The sequence below is a fragment of the Maniola hyperantus genome, chromosome 23 (assembly GCF_902806685.2).
Source record: "Maniola hyperantus chromosome 23, iAphHyp1.2, whole genome shotgun sequence".
Lineage (NCBI taxonomy): Eukaryota > Metazoa > Arthropoda > Insecta > Lepidoptera > Nymphalidae > Maniola > Maniola hyperantus.
In genome coordinates, this window is record NC_048558.1 from 5,375,210 (window position 1) to 5,393,877 (window position 18,668).

At 37.5% G+C, this 18,668-nt stretch overlaps 3 protein-coding genes across 3 annotated transcripts in view; 1 reads left to right on the top strand and 2 right to left on the bottom strand.

Annotated features, from left to right (window-relative positions):
* The window catches only part of LOC117993102 (uncharacterized), a 254,416-nt gene extending 244,745 nt beyond the window's left edge, over window positions 1-9,671 (top strand). The window contains exon 3 of the transcript XR_011238103.1: window positions 9,646-9,671. The gene's annotated coding sequence lies outside the window, so the exon portion shown is untranslated. The remainder of the gene's footprint in view (window positions 1-9,645) is intronic.
* The window catches only part of Fim (plastin-2 Fim), a 76,573-nt gene that overhangs the window by 41,538 nt on the left and 16,367 nt on the right, over window positions 1-18,668 (bottom strand). The gene's annotated exons all lie outside the window — the stretch shown is intronic.
* LOC117993264 (tubulin beta chain) overlaps window positions 1-18,668 on the bottom strand; it is a 146,556-nt gene that overhangs the window by 13,147 nt on the left and 114,741 nt on the right. The window lies entirely within an intron of this gene.

Here is an 18,668-nt window from a genome sequence, read left to right on the forward strand (position 1 = left end):
TTCCCTAGCCCTAGCCCTTGCACCTAGCAATCTGAAATGTTGAACGGAGGTTCCCTTTAAATATAAGGCCCGATTTATCCACTGTCATTCGAGGACAAAGCCACGAGCAGTCGCTAGTTATTGTCGAACAAACTTAACTAACACAACTTTTTTGAAATATTTATAACAAATAATAACAAAGGTCGTACCTATTTAAATATATTGGCCAATTATCTCAAATTATAATAAAGACTGTGATGTTCACGCCGCAGGCATTTTCTCATATCTGCATGTATGATCAGAACTTCTTTGTGTCACCTCGCGAAGTACTTAAAAGATAATTATCTCACAACCTTCAGATCCTCGTGTCTCGAGAGTCGACCGGGCACTGCGACAATGCGACAAGTCTCGTAAATATTGCTCGTGTAAACTGCAAATTATTTTGTCGTGTCTCTGGAGATATATTGGTGAAATGCCTCAAATTGGGCATTGAATCGAAGGTCTTTTACATTATATGTAATTTTAATTTAATTTTATAAACTTAAATTAAGTATAAAAGCTGCAAACAAAAAGTTCGAGCCTCCCAGGCTTGGATGTTTTGAAGGAGGATGGATTGAAGAAGTAGTGAATGATATTTACAAAGATTTTGGTAGTTTTAGAGACGAAAAGAAGCTGCCCGCGATGTCTTTACCCGCGACGGAGTTCGCCGTTTAGCAAACTCTATCCATTGCTAATAAGTTTTCCTATACTTTTAAGGAAATTAAGACAAGGAAAGCTAGATTTAAATCTATATTTAGAACTTTATGTACCCAGGATTCAGAGCTAGTGTGTATGCTAGATGTTCCATCAAAATTCCCGAAGCCTTTCAACCTTTGACCAACCAAACTCCCCAACAAACTAAACCTTAGGTAAGAGAACTATTGTACCAAACTGACTCAGCCAAAGGTAAGGATGACCTTTGCTCTAACATGCGGCACGGCATTATCAAAGGTACTTTATACGGCATTAAGAAAGAAACAGCCAAAGTAAAGTTTTCAGGGAATGCAGTCAAGCGCAAGCCTACCATATGAAATTTTGAATTTTATAGTCCACATGCAGCGTCCAACACTGCGCTTGTGAGATTGTCAAATCCTGTCTACCTATTGAGCTTAGAGCTCTAGGCTGTTCCGTACATGATACATCTATCAAAGGTCAGGTCACGATGATTAACGTACAATAAACTCGGTGCTGAGAAACAGAGCATGGGAAGTGAGCGGTACACCGTAACAACATACAAACTGCATGCATGTAGGGTCACCACACGACAGGAATTCTCCTGACATGTCCAGAATATTAGCTGAACTTCAGTGGGTTCGTCTAAAAAAGTATTTATGGTTTTAAAGCAGTAATATTGTGATTTGCTTACTCGTTTTTAATACTCACTGCTAGAATATGGAGTGCTCTTCCGGCTTCCGTTTTCCTCGCTATCTATAATATTGGCACCTTCAAAAGAGAGACCTTCTAGGCAGGTACGCTTCACTAAGGCTGCATCATTACCTACTATTTAATAATTGCAACCAAGCGCAAGCCTATAAAGTTTTATAAAAATCAAAACCTTTGATGACGATGACCAAGTCATGAAGAAATTGAAATTTATGACACTAATATGAAACAACACAAAGTTGCCTTCACATAAAATTCTTTAGCGTTATTGCCGTATAGTAAAAGCACAAGCTCGCTTAATCCTTTGCACTTTGCTAATCTTTTTTTATATCCGATAGTTTTTGAGAAAATTTGCCAAAATTTTTGTCCGGAAATTAAATATTCAAATCTGGTAACCCTACGTACATGTATGGCGAATGTGCGCCGGCGCATGGAAAGTTCGCACGGTATTTAAATTAATGTGGAATCTGACGGTTGCCACGGATTTGCTAGGAAAATACGGAGTCGAAATGCAAATTAAAAGGTATTACTTGAATGCTAAAAGACTATCTAGGTTTCAGATCTCAAGTTAGGTAACTAGAACATTTTATCGACATGACAATTGACATAATATTCTAGCTCCTAAGTTAATAATTAACTTTGTAGTAATTATTACAACCGCCATTTTTGCTTTTTTACAATCCTTTTTAGGATAGATTCTTAGAAATAGACCGATGATTGTAAACATAGGATGTAAGGCTCCGGTTGAAGGTAAAGTAAAAGTATATGTTTAGGATAGCGCATTCCTCTTTAGAATGTATTATTAATCAGCATCAGAATTCGTTACACGTTGGGATCCCAAGAGGTGCTAGGCAACGCGAAAATTACATTGCCAGAAGGTATTGCCAATATAATATTAGGTACCTATGCAGATACTTTACGTAGGTAAAAATTATTTCTTGAATGCAAAAGGCAGCATAAAACCACCATAAAATTGCCAGTTGTTTTACTAAAAGTGTTCACGAATTCGTAATCGAATCGCATATCGAATGAATCAAATTTCGATCGACGGATTACATTGCAAATTTTCTACATAACCAGCAATGAATTCTTTATTATGCTTTATTTGCAATACATACCTTTGTAACGACCTACTTGCGACTCGTGTCAAAACTTTGATGAATAGGTACCTCATCATCTTTATCATCATCATGGTCAACCCATCGCAGGCTCACTACAGAACACGGGTCTCCTCTCAGTATGAAAAGGGTTTGGCTATAGTCCGCCACGCTGGCCAAGTGCGGATTGGCAGACTTCATATACCTTTGAGAACATTATGGAGAACTCTCAGGCATGCAAGTTACCTCACGATGTTTTCCTTCACCGTTAAAGCGAGTGATATTTGATTTCTTAAAACGCACATAACTCTGAAAGTTAGAGGTACGTACTCGGGATCGAATCCCCGACCTCCCGAATAGAAGGCGGACTTCGTAAGTACTAAATCACGGCTTATAGGTACCTATAGTACGCTACAGATCAAGATGGCAATTTCTAAATTAGCCACATAATCACGTCATTATCTTGCAACTTTTCTATTATGAAAGCCGTAAGTATCATGGGTCTCATCCATTCATTTCTCCCCTTAAGAGGGCTCAGGACGGAGCTTTCTTCATACAAACGTAGGAGGGTAATTACTACATTATTTGATATTGTACGCTCAAAACTAAGTATTATATCGATTAATCTCGTCATTATCTAGGTTTATTGATATATGAAACATTGGAAAAAATATTGATTTTAAAGTTGCGAGGCTCAAAAGATTCCAAAGTTGTCATATATTTACTGTTAATATAACAGTAAATTTATGACAACTTTGGGCGTAAATAAATAAGATTAGGGGTATGAAAATTCTAAAGAAATTTAACAATAGACATAGTTTATTTATTCATTAGTTGAAATAACTATACTTTGCAAACATAAACTCAGTAGTTTTTTCTCAAAAATACTTTTCCTAAACCCTTGATTTCAGTGAAAATCATCGTGCCTCTCACCTTTCTCATACAATGTCAAGTGAAAAGCAAACAGGTTAGGTCGAGCGTACTGCGTCACCTTAAGACACAAAAAGGTCGGTGTAGGTACTTGATCAATGAGGCCTGTTAATTATTTTCTATGAGAACCATGCCCACTTGAGCGTATGCACGATCAATAGTCCCTTATGAGTTCGATAGAAATAGGGCAGCCAGGAACAATACAAGTATGGTAATTGAAATAGTAATTAACATGGTATACGTTAGAGTTATTGATCATGTTAAGTGTGGTTAATTGAATTTTCTCAGTATACTGTGTACCTAATTAATGAGTTGAGTTTGCATAGCTGCCTAGCTCTGAATCATGAATGTAACTTTTTGCGAAATTTTGAGTACAGTACGTGGCCGAAAGTAATATACATCGGCCTTTAGAAAGTGTTGTCTCTGTCACTCATACCTATGTATATGACGTTTTGTCAGTCTCAACGACAGAGACAGTGCTCTACAAATCTGCTATCTCCTCCTAAAGGTCGATGTACATTACTTTCGGCCGCGTACTGCAACTAGCTTATGCCCGCAACAACTTCATCCACGATGGACTACACAAATTTCAAACACCAATTTTACCCTCTTAGGGATTGAATTTTCAAAAATTCTTTCTTAGCTGATGTCTACGTAATAATAGCTAACCGAATGCTAAATTCCCGTCCAATCGGTCCAGTAGTTTCAGTTGATAGATCAGTAGTCAGTGACTTTATCCTTTTTAGGGTTCCGTACCTCAAAAGGAAAAACGGAACCCTTATAGGATCACTTTGTTGTCTGTCTGTCTGTCAAGGAACCTACAGGGTTCCCGTTGACCTAGAATCATGAAATTTGGCAGGTAGGTAGATCTTATAGCTGGCATTAGGGGAAAAATCTGAAAACCGTGAATTTGTGGTTACATCACACACAAAAAATTAAATTGTGGTCATGAACTAATAATAATATAAATAACGAATTTTGATATTTTTACAATTCTTAGTTAAACATTATTTATCGATTGAAAAATTCTCCTTTAGTACATACCTATATAAAGTTTATTCATCGCAAACATTTCATACTTAGGTATAACGGATGTCGAGTAATGATAAATAATTACTGAGAATGACTGATACAACTGTAAGCTAAATATATAAGCCTTTATCGAGATACAATATAAATGTGACCATTTTATTTACGAGTAATAAATAAACTCTGTAAAGTTGCAAAATCGTCCAGTTCCGGAAACCGATGACGTTTAACTGAAATAAGTGCATAATTAATTTAGGCAAGGAGATAACCACATCACTGGGCAAGTGAAAGAAAAAGCCTCCAAAAAAGGACCTAATTGGTTAAAGATAATCAAGACTTGTACATGTTACCTAATCAAAATTATCTTATACAGGTACTACCTAATATTATGAAAAGGAGACTTGTCTTGGACTGATTAATTATTATTATTATCAATATAAACAGATTTTTATGGTTCCGTACCCGAAGGATGCGGGGAGATGGAATTATCACAGAATGTGTATTTCTATTGCCGCTACCAACAAATACTGTTATTACTATTACTACTATTATTAATACTAATATTATAAATGCGAAAGTGTGTTTGTCTGTTTGCTAGCTTTTCACTGCCCAACAGTAACTGATTCCGATGAAATTTAGTACAGAGTTAGCTTACATCCCGGGGAAGGACATAGTTTTTATCCCGGAAAATTAAAGAGTTCCCACGGGATTTTAAAAAAACCTAAATCCACGCGGCCAAATCGCGGGCATCAACTAGTACCTAATAAAAATTCTAAAATAACCGCCATGATTAATAAAAAAGTGTAATTTCTTGTATGATAGTATGGAACGCTTCGCGAGTTCGACTCACACTTGACCGATTTTTCCAATATCATCAGTTATTATAGGATTAAGATAAGCGTCTAGAGAGATAGTTTATAACAATATAATGAGATTTCACTACATAATTTGTTTTTACAAACAAATAGTTAAATCAATATACTTACTTATGCACTTAATAATAGTGACATTTGTAATTGCAGACATTGCAAGCCGAAGGGACTGGGAGTGTAACACACTAACATCAGAACAAGATTTTTTCTAGCAATAGCACGTATAAAAACTAGTCAAGTATGAATGGGCTCCACGTATCTATTTATAACGGTTATCACCCTCAGATGTGCAGAAAAATCTTATTATTTTAGATTACAATGATGAAAATAATTAACTTTGCCTGAAAACGCCTATGTCCAGCAGTGGACGCATACTAGCTGATGGATTGGATTTTTAAGTACTTATAACCAAATTATACTTATTACTTATTGATTACAATACAACTAAATTTTTTTTATAGCGATAGCGAGCAAACGAGCTGGCGGGTCACCTGATGTTAAGTGATTACCGCCGCCCATGAACATTTGCAGCACCAGAGGAACCGCAGATGCGTTGCTGGCCTTTTAGGAATTTGTTGGTCCACCCCATGCTGTAATCTAAAGGGTGTCTAAAGGTAAATCTAAAGTGATTACTTGCTCTCAAGTTTCTAGAGCCAGCGGGTTGAGCTGTATGTTGATATGTCAATCTGTCAGTTTTGTGGTTTTGTAGAGGTGCAACCTCTACCGTTACTTGGCTGGCAGCTATTAGGAAAACGTCGCAGCTGCCACACAACAATATTCAAATTTGGAACGCAGTGGGGAATCCTCCTGGTCACGCACGTTACAAGATTCCACACTGCGTTCCAAATTTGAATATTGTTGTGTGGCAGCTGCGAAGTTTTCCTAATAGCTGCCAGCCAAGTAACGGTAGAGGTTGCACCTCTACATCTTCTTCTTTTATATATACCTACCTACGCACTTATTGACTTATATAGATAACTAGTTGACCCGCCCCGGCTTCGCTCGGGTGGAGTTTAGAAAATTGAGGTGGAGGTTGAATTAAATTTTTCTCTCCGTAACAACCATCCTCGTACTTCAAGGAATATTATGAAAAAAGAATTAGCGAAATCGGTGCATATGTTCTCGAGATTTGCGATGAGCAACACATTTAAATAAACACATTTAAAATTAAATAACTTAATAATAATAACTTCACAGTGCGCGAACTGACTCCCTTGAAAAAGGACCCCGGATGGGTTCGAAACTAGTCGGGCTAACGTCGACTAAACACGTGAGTACAGCCGGAACAGATATTATTTATAATGGAAATGACTCACGGTAGTTTAAACGCTAAAAAAAAAAAAAAAAAAAAAGTCGGTTAAAAAAGCAACACATTTTGTGATTTCTTCTATAATATAAAAGTGATTCATTTTTATATTATAGAAGAAGATAGTAATCAATCAACATAAACAAACTGTAATTTTGCAATACCCTTAAATGCATATCAACACATCGCGACTCAATTATTATTATCATTTTCGTTTCGTTACTGACTCATACCAGCTGCTACTTTAATTATTATAATTTCTCTTTATCATTCCTCAAAGTCACATTAATTATTATCAGAGTCGATGTTACAATTGACAACATAATATATTCTGTTCATCATTTCAGTTTTGACATCTCACGAGTTCTTTTCTTTTCGTTTTCATCTTCTTCAGTCTACTCTAATTTACATGGGCTATCCCCTTTATTTTATAAGTAATAAGGTGTAATATTGCTTGGATATATTGTAATATCTTTCATGTAAACAATGTAAAGACTGTAATAATAATTAATGAGATCAACACACGCGAAGTTAATTAGTAAACCGTGTTGAGAAAAGCGACGGTATGTATCTATTAACTAAGTATATATATCGAGTATAAACGAAGATGTGATTGAAGATTTGTACGTGCATAAACTCGCTTGATTAATAATTATTTTACTGATTATTTGTCATGTTTTCATATCTGAAATTCCTTTTGATTCTTAAAGTTTTATTTGAAATGCAATATTCGTGTTATTGTCACAGAGGATTAAATTATTATTTACTATATGGTTCCCGCGACTTCATCCGCGTGGATTTAGGTTTTTAAATATTGATTAATAAATAATAAATAACTTTTATAATAAATATTTAAAAATTTAATTATAATAAAAAGTAGCCTGTGTTCATCTGCAGGATGGAAGCTATCTCTGTACCAAGTAGATGATACCGACAACTTTAACCACAGGGATTCAGGTTTTTTAAAAATCCCGTGGGGACTCTTTGATTTTCCGGGATAAAAAGTAACCTATGTCCGTCCCCGGGATGGAAGCTATCGTTAAAATCAGTTAAACGAATGGACCGTGAAAAGCTGGTAGACAGATTCGTAGACAGACAGCCACTTTCGCAATTATATTATTAGTGTTGAAGACTTCAATAACATTAATAATGAAAGTATGGAATAAATATCGACAGAGGAAAGTGGTATTAAGCAAAAAATAAAAAAAGAAGTGGAAATAAAAGTGCGAAGTAAAATTAATAAGGGTATAATAAAAGTTATGCGAAATATACGACTTGAAGAGCAAGTCGAAGTCGAATTCTTGAAACAAACAAACAAACTGACAACTCGATACAAAGAGGCATAGACAATTTAAAGATTGTTAGACATAGGTCTCTTGTAGGGACTTCCACACGCCACGGTCTTGCGCCGCCTGGATCCAGCGGCTCCCTGCGACTGGTCTGATATCGTCCGTCCACCTAGTGGGGGGTCTTCCAAGGCTGCGTCTTCCGGTGCGAGGTCGCCATTCCAGCACCTTGGGACCCCAACGTCTATCGGTTGTACGAATTATGTGCCCTGCCCATTGCCACTTCAGCTTCGCAACCCGCTGAGCTATGTCGGTTACTCTAGTTCTCCTACGGATCTCCTCATTCCTGATTTGATCACGTAGAGAAACTCCAAGCATAGGTCTCTCCATCGCCCGCTGAGTGACTCTGAGCTTTCTTATGAGAATTGAGAAGTAAATCAGACCTAAGGAATCTCCTAAGCTTAGGCGTTACCTAGTTAGACGCCGCCTTGTTCGTCGTAAGTGAAAACGGGCATTACTCTTAAATTGCTGCTCAGTCAAACAAAATTAATCCTTTGAGTACGGAACCCTAAAAATTATCTTGAACCACCCGCTGGTCACAGAATAAACTTAGAATTAGCTTGAAAAGCAATTAACGGAACCGCCAGTTACGGAGTGGTAATAAACAAACACGCATGTATGGTCTAAGTACTGCCATAGCTATTTGTGGAGCGAAGCCTGCGCGCGCACGTGCAATGTTTCCTTTCGTACGAATGGTATGGTCAGGAATTTTAGACTAATTTCACTATAGCATGTCTGAATGTATTATGGAGTACTACCTGATGCCCGCGACTACGTCCGCGTGGAATTAGGTTTTCAAAAATCCCGTGGGAACTCTTTGATTTTCCGGGATAAAAAGTAGCCTTTGTCACTCTCCAAGTCTATATACCCATTTAAAATATCTATACCCATGCGAAAAATCACGTCAATCTATTGCACCGTTGCGACGTGATTGAAGAACAAACCAACAAACAAACACACTAAGGGTACTGATAAGCATGGAATACTTTTTCAATAAAAGATTATCAATTAGATCTTCTGCAGTCGATTTACAACAACACAGAGAGAGTTCAACTATCATACATTAAAGAGCACAAAGTTTGAAGACTTACAATATCTATATCCTTACATGAGACTATTTCGGGAGAACCTAATCTACTCTTTTAGACAGCAAAACGCAAAAAAAAACATTTGCGTCTTTGTATATAACATAAATAAATACAGAATAGGATAACATTTGACGACCTCCCTGGCGCCGTGATAAGCGCTGTGGTCTTATTAGTGAGAGGTCCTGGGTTCGATTCCCGGCAGGAGTTTGGAATTTTATAATTTCTATAATATTTCCGATATTAGTCATATCAGAGATATTATAGAAATTATAAAATTCCTTCCTATTTGATCTCTCTTTATCAGTCTGATAGTAACTACGTGACTTTCATTGAAACTTCCAACCAAAAAAGTTAACATTTTCATTTTTGATAAATGAAGACTTGATTTATTAATTTTTTTCAAAGAAATCATGATAGACTGTTCAATGAGAGATGTCTGCAAATTCTGCGGTATTCAAATTAAGAAGTTCAAGTCATTGTTATGCTATGGCCTATGATTCATATTGAATTCGCCTCTGTACATTGAAATAACCCAACGATTAACTGCGCACACGTCTTTGTCTTTTGTGTCTATAGTCCGTACAAAATGACTTTTTACGCGCCATTTTAACTCTATGGGTCAACTGTCATGTAAAAAGTACGGTTCACTTTTCAAATAAAGACTAAATCTGTGGCCCTACCGCGGTTGTTTGACAGCTACAATGTCACGATCGCAATTATCTCTGATTGGTTAATGCTCGCTCACTATTGGCCACAATACATTATTGCAAGAAGAATCGCACAAATTCAGCCAGTCAGAACAATTGAGATTGTAATAATGATTGATGCAGGTTTTAGACAATCGCCCTGCTGGAACTTTAATTCATCCAAGGACTAAAATCGTAATTTTGACATGAAATTTGACACATGGAGCGCGTGAAATCATTTTTTACGCATTATATTTAGTGTGTCGTGTCAAGTCGATTTATCAGCACTTAACGAGCATACGCCTTTCATTTCTAGAGGTCACAACACAATAGATTAGCAAGAATCACTACAAAGATGATTTAATGCTGATGGCACATTACGAATGGGATGTACGAATAAATCCCACTTCTGCTAATGCCATTCAAATTTCTTTGACATGTCCGATACGACCTACGCGTGCTCGCGTCCATGTGTACCAAGTTAGCCCTTGAATGCGAACTCACCTAATGGTAAGTGATGATGCGGGCTAACTTGGAAGAGGTATGGCAGTGTCATTAAAACACATAGCCTTAAGGGCGGCTACACGTCATCGTACCGGAACGCTAAATCGCTTGGCGGCACGGCTTTGCTGGTAGGATGGTAACTAATCACGATTGTGGCTTCCCACCAGACTACACCAGAGATAATTTCGAAGTTATATATTCCCAAATTGCCTCTACCGGGAATCGAACCCACTTATTAGCCCATAACGCTTACCACTGCGCCAGGGAGGTTGTCGGTTTGATGTACATGAACATGGAGGTACTGAGAAAAGCAAGTGTTCAGCACACTGTGTCGTCTTAACCGATGAACTTCCACTGAATTCTTAAGGATTTCCATACTCCACGACTCTGATAGCTTGTGTCTATTGAGTTCATCAGCTTCGCAACTCGTTGAGCTATGTTATTGACTCTGGTTCTTATAATTTGAAGACGTAGATACTTCGAGTAGCTCCATCGCTCGCTAAAGGATTCTGAGCTCTCTTATCAGGCCCATAGTTATCGCGCTATTAGCATAACAGCTCACCTTTCTGTTGAGTCACAGACCAGCGTCTGTTGACCTAAGCGTAAACAACAAGCGATACGAATGTGTGAGTTTACTGGACACACTTCCTTTGTGATTGTGAATACACCGCCTTTAGAGTTATGCATGCCTGGTACTTTTAAGCTCATGGTGATTAAAAGGATTTAATAATTATCTGTTAAATACTCCTTTATGGCATGGGATAGCCATGAGACGTTCAATTATGCAGTCTAGACAAGTAAAAACTGTATGCGCTCGTCTTGAAGTTTATGAAAGGTATGCCTTTGTCGGGGCACGCTCATCTGTTCTGCATTAATAACAGCTATGCGTTTGAAGCATAAATTCAAGGCTTTCATCGGTATTAGTATTAAAACGGGTACTTGATCTACGGTTAATCAATTGATTAACAAACATCTTGCTTCCAGCGGTTTGCTATTAGTAACCCTTCTATAGTTACACAAACTTGCTCGGTTATGTACTTATAATAATATGTAATGGTAACTAAGGAATTATAAAATGTGGTTGAGGTATTACTTAAATATATCTTTGAATTGAACTTATGACTTGAATTGGACTTATAACAAACGTCCTGAACAGACTTTTATTCTGCCTCTTCCAACATCAATGGTTATTTCCAAGAAGTATTTCAAAATTGAAGATGCCTTGAAACATCAAGGAAAATCCAAATAAGGTACTAGGTAGGTACAATATTATGGTAGATCTGCAGTCCTATTCCAAAAAAGCTATTAACTACAAAAAAGGAATAGTTGTTGAGCTATCGCCAAAAAACGTGGAGATTTTAAAAAAGAATGCTTACCTACCGAACAAACTTTTAGTTTGATCCTACGACCTACGTAGATAACATTCTTTTTCAGAAACTCAGCTTTTGAAAATTCGCACGTTTTTTGGCGATAACTCAAAAACAACTTTTTGCAACCAACCGCTTTTCAGGAATAGGACGGCAGAGATAGAAAATAGACAGTTAAAATAGTTTTAACAAAAATCTATTCTCTATCTCTCGCCAAAGCTTGACGTATATTTAATTAAAAGGGGATAGCACCCTTTCGCATAACGAACTATTGATTTTAACCAGTTTTTAACCCTTTTGGGCTTTATCTGTGTTCCAATTGGGCAGCAGCCGGTCAGAATGGACTATGGGGCAACGTTTGCGTGCTATTTAATTTCAAACTAGTTAGAAAGGCTATGACTCACCCATTGTGGTCTGATTATGCAAAGTACTTACTAGGTACGCTAGAATATTTTGAAGTCTGTATTACGACTAGAACGAAACCCTAAATGGTCTTACGATTTATACCTGTGGTACTACAGTATATCAGCCCCAGGGCCGTAAATAAATTTAAAAAAAACTCTTTGCGGTTTTCGCAATCTATACAGATTGCGAATAAGTGGCTCTACTCTACCACCATTTTCAAAGTTCAAAAAGCAGGCCCTGATATTTACCAGGGGTCATGGCAACAGCAAGAAAATGTAGTTTTTTTCGTTAAAATCGCTAAAAAGAAAAGAAAAGTGAAATAGAGTTAAGAATGAGTACCTACTAACTTACTACAAAACTAATCACTACCCCTATTGTAAGTGCGCAAGTGTGTTTGTTTGTTGTTTTGTCTTTCAATTACGTCGCAACAGAGCAACGGATTAACTTGATTTTTTGCATGTTTAAGACCTGAAGAGCGACATAGGCTACTTTTTACCCCGGAAAATCAAATAGTTCCTACACGATTTTCAAAAATCTAAATCCACGCGTAAGAATCAGCATCAGCATGTATAACTAGCTTATGCTCGCGACTTCGTCCGTGTGGACTACAAAATTTCAAAACCCTATTTTACCCCCTTAGGAGTTGAATTTTCAAAAATCCTTTCTTAGCGGATGCCTACGTCATAATAGCTATCTGCATGCCAAATTTCAGCCCGATCAGTCCAGTAGTTTGAGCTGTGCGTTGATAGATCAGTCAGTCAGTCAGTCACCTTTTCCTTTTATTTTCAGATTGTGACGTTTTATTCTGCCCCATGGCATGCTATTAAGAAACACAAAACATATTTTTATCAAATTACGAAACCTTTGGTATCTATTAATAGATGGCAATATATCTATATTCTATAGTTACATATAAACTACAGTTTTGTAAGCCATTATAAGGCTATCGTAAATATCTTATCTATATAATGACCATCATGATACTGAGAATTGGTAATCATAATGGCGGCGGCAGTTTATACAAGTTTAATTTCGTATAATAAAAATCGGTCAAGTGCGAGTCGGACTCGCACACGAAGGGTTCCGCACAGGATATATCTGTGTGTGATTTAGTAAGCAAATTATTTTTAATTTTTTTAATTATTTTTTGTGATGTAACCACAAATTCACGATAAGACCTATCTACCTGCCTCATGATTCAAGGCACATTCTAGGTCAAAAGGAAGTAGGTACCCTATAGGTTTTCTTGACAGACAGATACACAACGAAGTGATCCTATAACCTAAAAAAGGGAACCCTTTTTCCTTTTGAGGTAAGAAACCCTAAAAATATTTATATAGCGCCAATATTGGCTCACAATTTTGGTGTAATCTTATCAGTATCATGCAGTTATCGATGACGTCTATGATCAGAGGGATCACTAATATTGTTACACTGCATTGCAAATTCATATTTCATGAAAAGGTACCTACCTATGTTTTTTTTTAAATTTCTGGTCTGGTCTAGTGGGAGGCTACGGCCGTGGCTAGTTACCACCCTACCAGCAAAGCCGTGCCGCCAAGCGATTTAGCGTTCCGGTACGATGCTGTGTAGAAACCAAAGGGGCATGGGTTTAATAAAAACTGCCATACCCCTTCCAGATTAGCCCGCTTCCTATTTCATTAAACTTTGTTTCTAGGGTTCCGTAGCCGAAGGGGACCCTAAGCCTCCGCTGCCCGTCCTTAATAATAGCACAAAATGGCCAGTAGTTACCAGTTACCACCATAACAATGGTGATAACTACTCACATCTCACAACAATCTTTAGGTTTTTAGGGTTCCGTACCTCAAAAGGAAAAACGGAACCCTTATAGGATCACTTAGTTGTCTGTCTGTCTGTCTGTCTGTCCGTCTGTCTGTCAAGAAACCTACAGGGTACTTCCCGTTGACCTAGAATCATGAAATTTGGCAGGTAGGTAGATCTTATAGGTGACATTTGGGGAAAAATCTGAAAACCGTGAATTTAGGGTTAGATCACACAAAAAAAAAATTGTGGTCATGAATTACTAATAATTAGTATTTTCAACTTTCTAAGTGAGTGACTATATCAAGTGGGGTATCATATGAAAGGTACACCTGTACATTCTAAAACAGATTTTTATTTATTTTTATGCATCATAGTTTTTGAATTATCGTGCAAAATGTCGAAAAAATACAACTGTAGTACGGAACCCTCATTGCGCGAGCCTGACTCGCACTTGGCCGATTTTTTTTAAACAGACCGACAACTTCTATTATAAACTAATGATTTTATTATAAGCTTATTTCATGGTTTAACGACATATTTTAATGTAGATAACGGGTGCATACCACGATTAATTTGATGTTTTTATTTGTCGATATTTCAACCCAATTGCACGGGTCGTGGTCACGACGGGACTGCAGTACTACGAGATTAAGTCCGAGCCGTCAAGGGCAGTAGCGAACTACCCTCTTTCTTGTTCTTTTCGGTGGAACTTTACGAGCTGTTGTAAGGGTGGTAAATTGGGCGGAATGGAAATATACCCGGATACGGAATAATCTACCACCTTACAAAGATTAGAGGAAAAAATAATTTACTTTACTTGATCTATCTACCTAGTAAAGAATAGAAGCTAGCCGTCGACTCCCTTGTAATGTATATGAGGTGTTATAAATGAAATTTGCTAGATGTTAGGCAAAATTGTTTTTAATGTAACTTTTACCGGGGTCGCTTAATACATAATGATGGCTAATAATGCTTAGTTATTCTAGCTTAATGCCAAGACTTAATTTAGATACATTAGAACGCCTTAGGTAGATAGTACATAAAATCTATGTTTTAAATTTAAGATGCCATTGGCATGGAATAGACAATGACACAGTAAAATTCATAAAATTGTTTCAAAATAAAAGCTCAGTAGTAAAGACAGGGTTCTTACTGTACACATACACTAAGAAGGTTCACTAAACTGTTCCAGGATACAAACATTTGCTTACTTCTAGGTGCGAAGACTGCAAGGTAGCTGGACGGCATCGGCCAAGCTCCCAAAACTCGATTTAACTTGATTCTTCACAACCGAAATGTTTCATTACAAAGATTTTCACCAAGTCTTATCCATAGAATTAAGTTGCCAACGTGAATGTGCAAAAGAAATAAATACGGAAAACGAAAGCGAAAAACGGAAAACCGAAAACTAAAAACGGAAACGCAAACGGAAACCCTGCAACAAAGAAAAAAACAAGATTATAATTTGTGCTGTGTGAAAATTTCGACACGTGGAATTTTCCCGATCAAACACAACTCACCTATTGAACTCCTGGCCACCAATGGTTTTCAGGAGTCCACCCACAACCCATTATCCTCATTTATTTGGGAAGGTAAAATAACTGGAACTGAAAGGGAAATCATTAAATTAGGATTTTTTCTAACCAAACCGCCATTTTGTCGAATCCACATTACTTGATTTTTCACTCACCATAATTGATGAAACATTGAAATACGTTAGGATGACTAAATTTATAACTATTGTATTTTCCCAGGCGAAGCCATGGGCGAAAAGGAGTGAGATTTTCCTGGAACGAAAAAAATTCGTCTTCACATGTTGACTCCAGAAAAATTCTAAATCTCACCAATCGGTGTTGCCAGACGCAACCCGAGTGTGGCCGCTCTCATTTAGTTTGATCATGAAGCCAATTCATTTTTGAATATTTGCGGAACCTAAGGATATATTATAAGAACCGTTTTGTTAATGACTTAACAATAAACAAATGATATTATGGTTTTATTTAATTATTTTGTTTTATTTTTACGACAATTGACAACGAAGCAAACGCCATCTATTGTGGCTCGAATGAACTCTGAACATCGACCCACGCGTAGTTCTGCACCTTGATGCTAGGTGGCACCAACATACTTTGAACAAAATAGATTTTAATTAAAAGCGAAACGCTAATTAGTAGTTCAAAATTTACAACGTCACAATACTTCCCCTCCTACGAAAAGGTTCAACAGGTTGAACCACGCTGCCCTCAGCGTCATCCAACAACTACTAACAATTTGCCTGAAACAAACAAACAAAAAAAAAAACACAGAAGTTACGCGTGAACGCACATCTACTACTAACAAGGAAAATTGTCTAACAAAATAAATATACTGAAAACAGTGTAAGGTTTTATACATTATACTTAACTACACAACCCTAACTTCTAAAAAGAATATATACAAAAAACTTCATGGTGTCTAAGACACTTGAGTGGAAACATCTTGGCATCATTCTTCAGCTGACTGATAGAATGCGTCTAGGCCTACGGTGGTTCACTCTTTTAAACTACCATCGTAATATTTGTTACTCAACAAATACGGAAAATCTGGTTGTGAACGGGTCCATCTGATATGGCAACCGTTCTCTATCCCATTCGGAAAAATAAAACCGAATCAAAATCGGAATATGAGAAAAAAAAAACGAAATAACTCTCCTAGAAAATAGATCTCGGAACAGAATCGGAAAAATAACAGAAATGATCCATTATCTAGAAGGAAAACGAAAACAAAACACAAAACCCCCCCTTTTCGTTATCCCCAAAGTACGATATTTGCATTTTTACTTTCTCAACCGGTTGGTCTACCACAAGCATTCCAATCGTCACATATTCATCCCTACATACATCCACTACATTCCTCCTCAACTGAACCATGGTAATGTAACTGTTAACTCAGAACATCACTACACTCATTCAAATTCCTAATTGAATATTGATAACTTAAATATTCAAACAGTTTAGACCAAACTAAGTAATGGCAAATATCTACTTCTTAATATCCTTAATATGCCAAGTGCCTATTGGGTGGTTGTCAGCTACTCTAACTAGTTCATAAACCAAAGGTGACAAAACCTTGACAACCCTGCACTTTTCATACTTAGGTGCCAGCTTAGCTGCGAAAAAATTTGTAGCGTCGCTTTGTGGATAGGTCTTTTTCCACACTATGTCCCCAACAGAATAGCTTGCAGACCTACGCCTTAAGTTGTAATGCGTTGCATACTCTGCATGAGCCTGAAACAAATTTTTCCTAACCTGACCAAATATGTCCTCCAAAGATCCAAACTTTCCTGCGTATTCCTCCCTTGGAATTCCGGCCTCGTACTCCTTATCCGTGTCCTTATAGAAGGAACCATTTAAGACCGGTTCTCTAGCGTGGACAAGGAAGAACGGGGAGAATCCAGTGGATTCATTAACCGCACTGTTTATGGCGAACTGGACCTTGTACAGGTTTTCGTCCCAGGACCTGTGGTTATCTTTCACAAAAGCGGCTACAGCAGTCATAACAACCTTATTGTACCTCTCAACAAGGTTAACTTGCGGAGTGTACAGTGGTGTGTAGTGTAATTTCGGAATATTATAACGCTTAATGAGATTACGGAATTCAGATCCTGTAAATTGGGACCCATTGTCCACAATCACAGTCTCTGGAACACTATGGTTCAAAAATACAAAATTCTCTAGCGCTTTAACAACAGCGGCACCTGTGGCACGCCGTAACGGAAACAACATTGTATATTTCGAAAAACAACACGTCACCACAAAAAGAAATGTAAATCCTGATTTAGACCTAGGCAAAGGTCCGACTAAATCAGCCGAAATGACCTGAAAAGGTCTCTCGCAGACTTTAGGCTTCCCTAGCAGACCTGGAGTGGCTGATGTCGTGTGTTTATACGCAGAGCAAGTATCACAATTCTTAACGTACTCAACCACGTCCTTATACATACCACGCCAAAAATATCTGAGGGATAATCTGCGATGAGTTTTGAACACACCAAAATGACCTGCAGTTGCATCTGCATGGTTTTGTTGCATAATTCTAAGGATGTCGTTCTTGTGGACTACCTCTTTCCAGTCGAACTCACTGAGAAGCTGGTATTTACATTTACTGTAACGATATAGTTTATCGTTCAAAATACTAAAATTCGGAAAATTTGCTGGATTGATTTTACAGCCATTAAATGTTTTGTCATACCAGTCATCTACCAAAACTTGTTGACTAGAGTTATCATTACGATCACCAACTACATCTACGTGTATGAGTCTCGACAAGGTATCCGGAACTACATTATCACAACCCTTCCTATGTTCGATAACAAAATTATACTGTGATAATCTACAACCCCATCTGGCGAGTCGTCCTGAGGGATTTTCTAAATTTAAGAACCACTTTAGGGATGCATGGTCTGTGATAATTGTGACTGGCTTGGGACCAAAATAAGCCTGAAATTTCTCCACTGCAAAAATCACAGCTAGAGCCTCGCGTTCCGTCGCGCTGTAATTCCTTTCGTTTTTATTTAGGCTCCTACTGACATACGCAATGGGATGATCGCAACCATCGGTTTCTTGCGTCAGTATACCGCCAACACCATATGCAGAAGCATCACAATGTATTTTGAATGGTTTTTCAAAATTCGGTACCGCAAGAACAGGTGCGGTTACCAACGCATTCTTCAATGTATTAAATGCTACCTCTGCCTGTTCGCTCCACTCAAATTTAGGTGCGTTCTTTCCTTTACTCGTTAGTCTATTGAGTGGTGCAGCGATGGTTGAAAAATTCCTAATAAAGCGCCTGTACCAAGAACAAGTGCCTAGGAAAA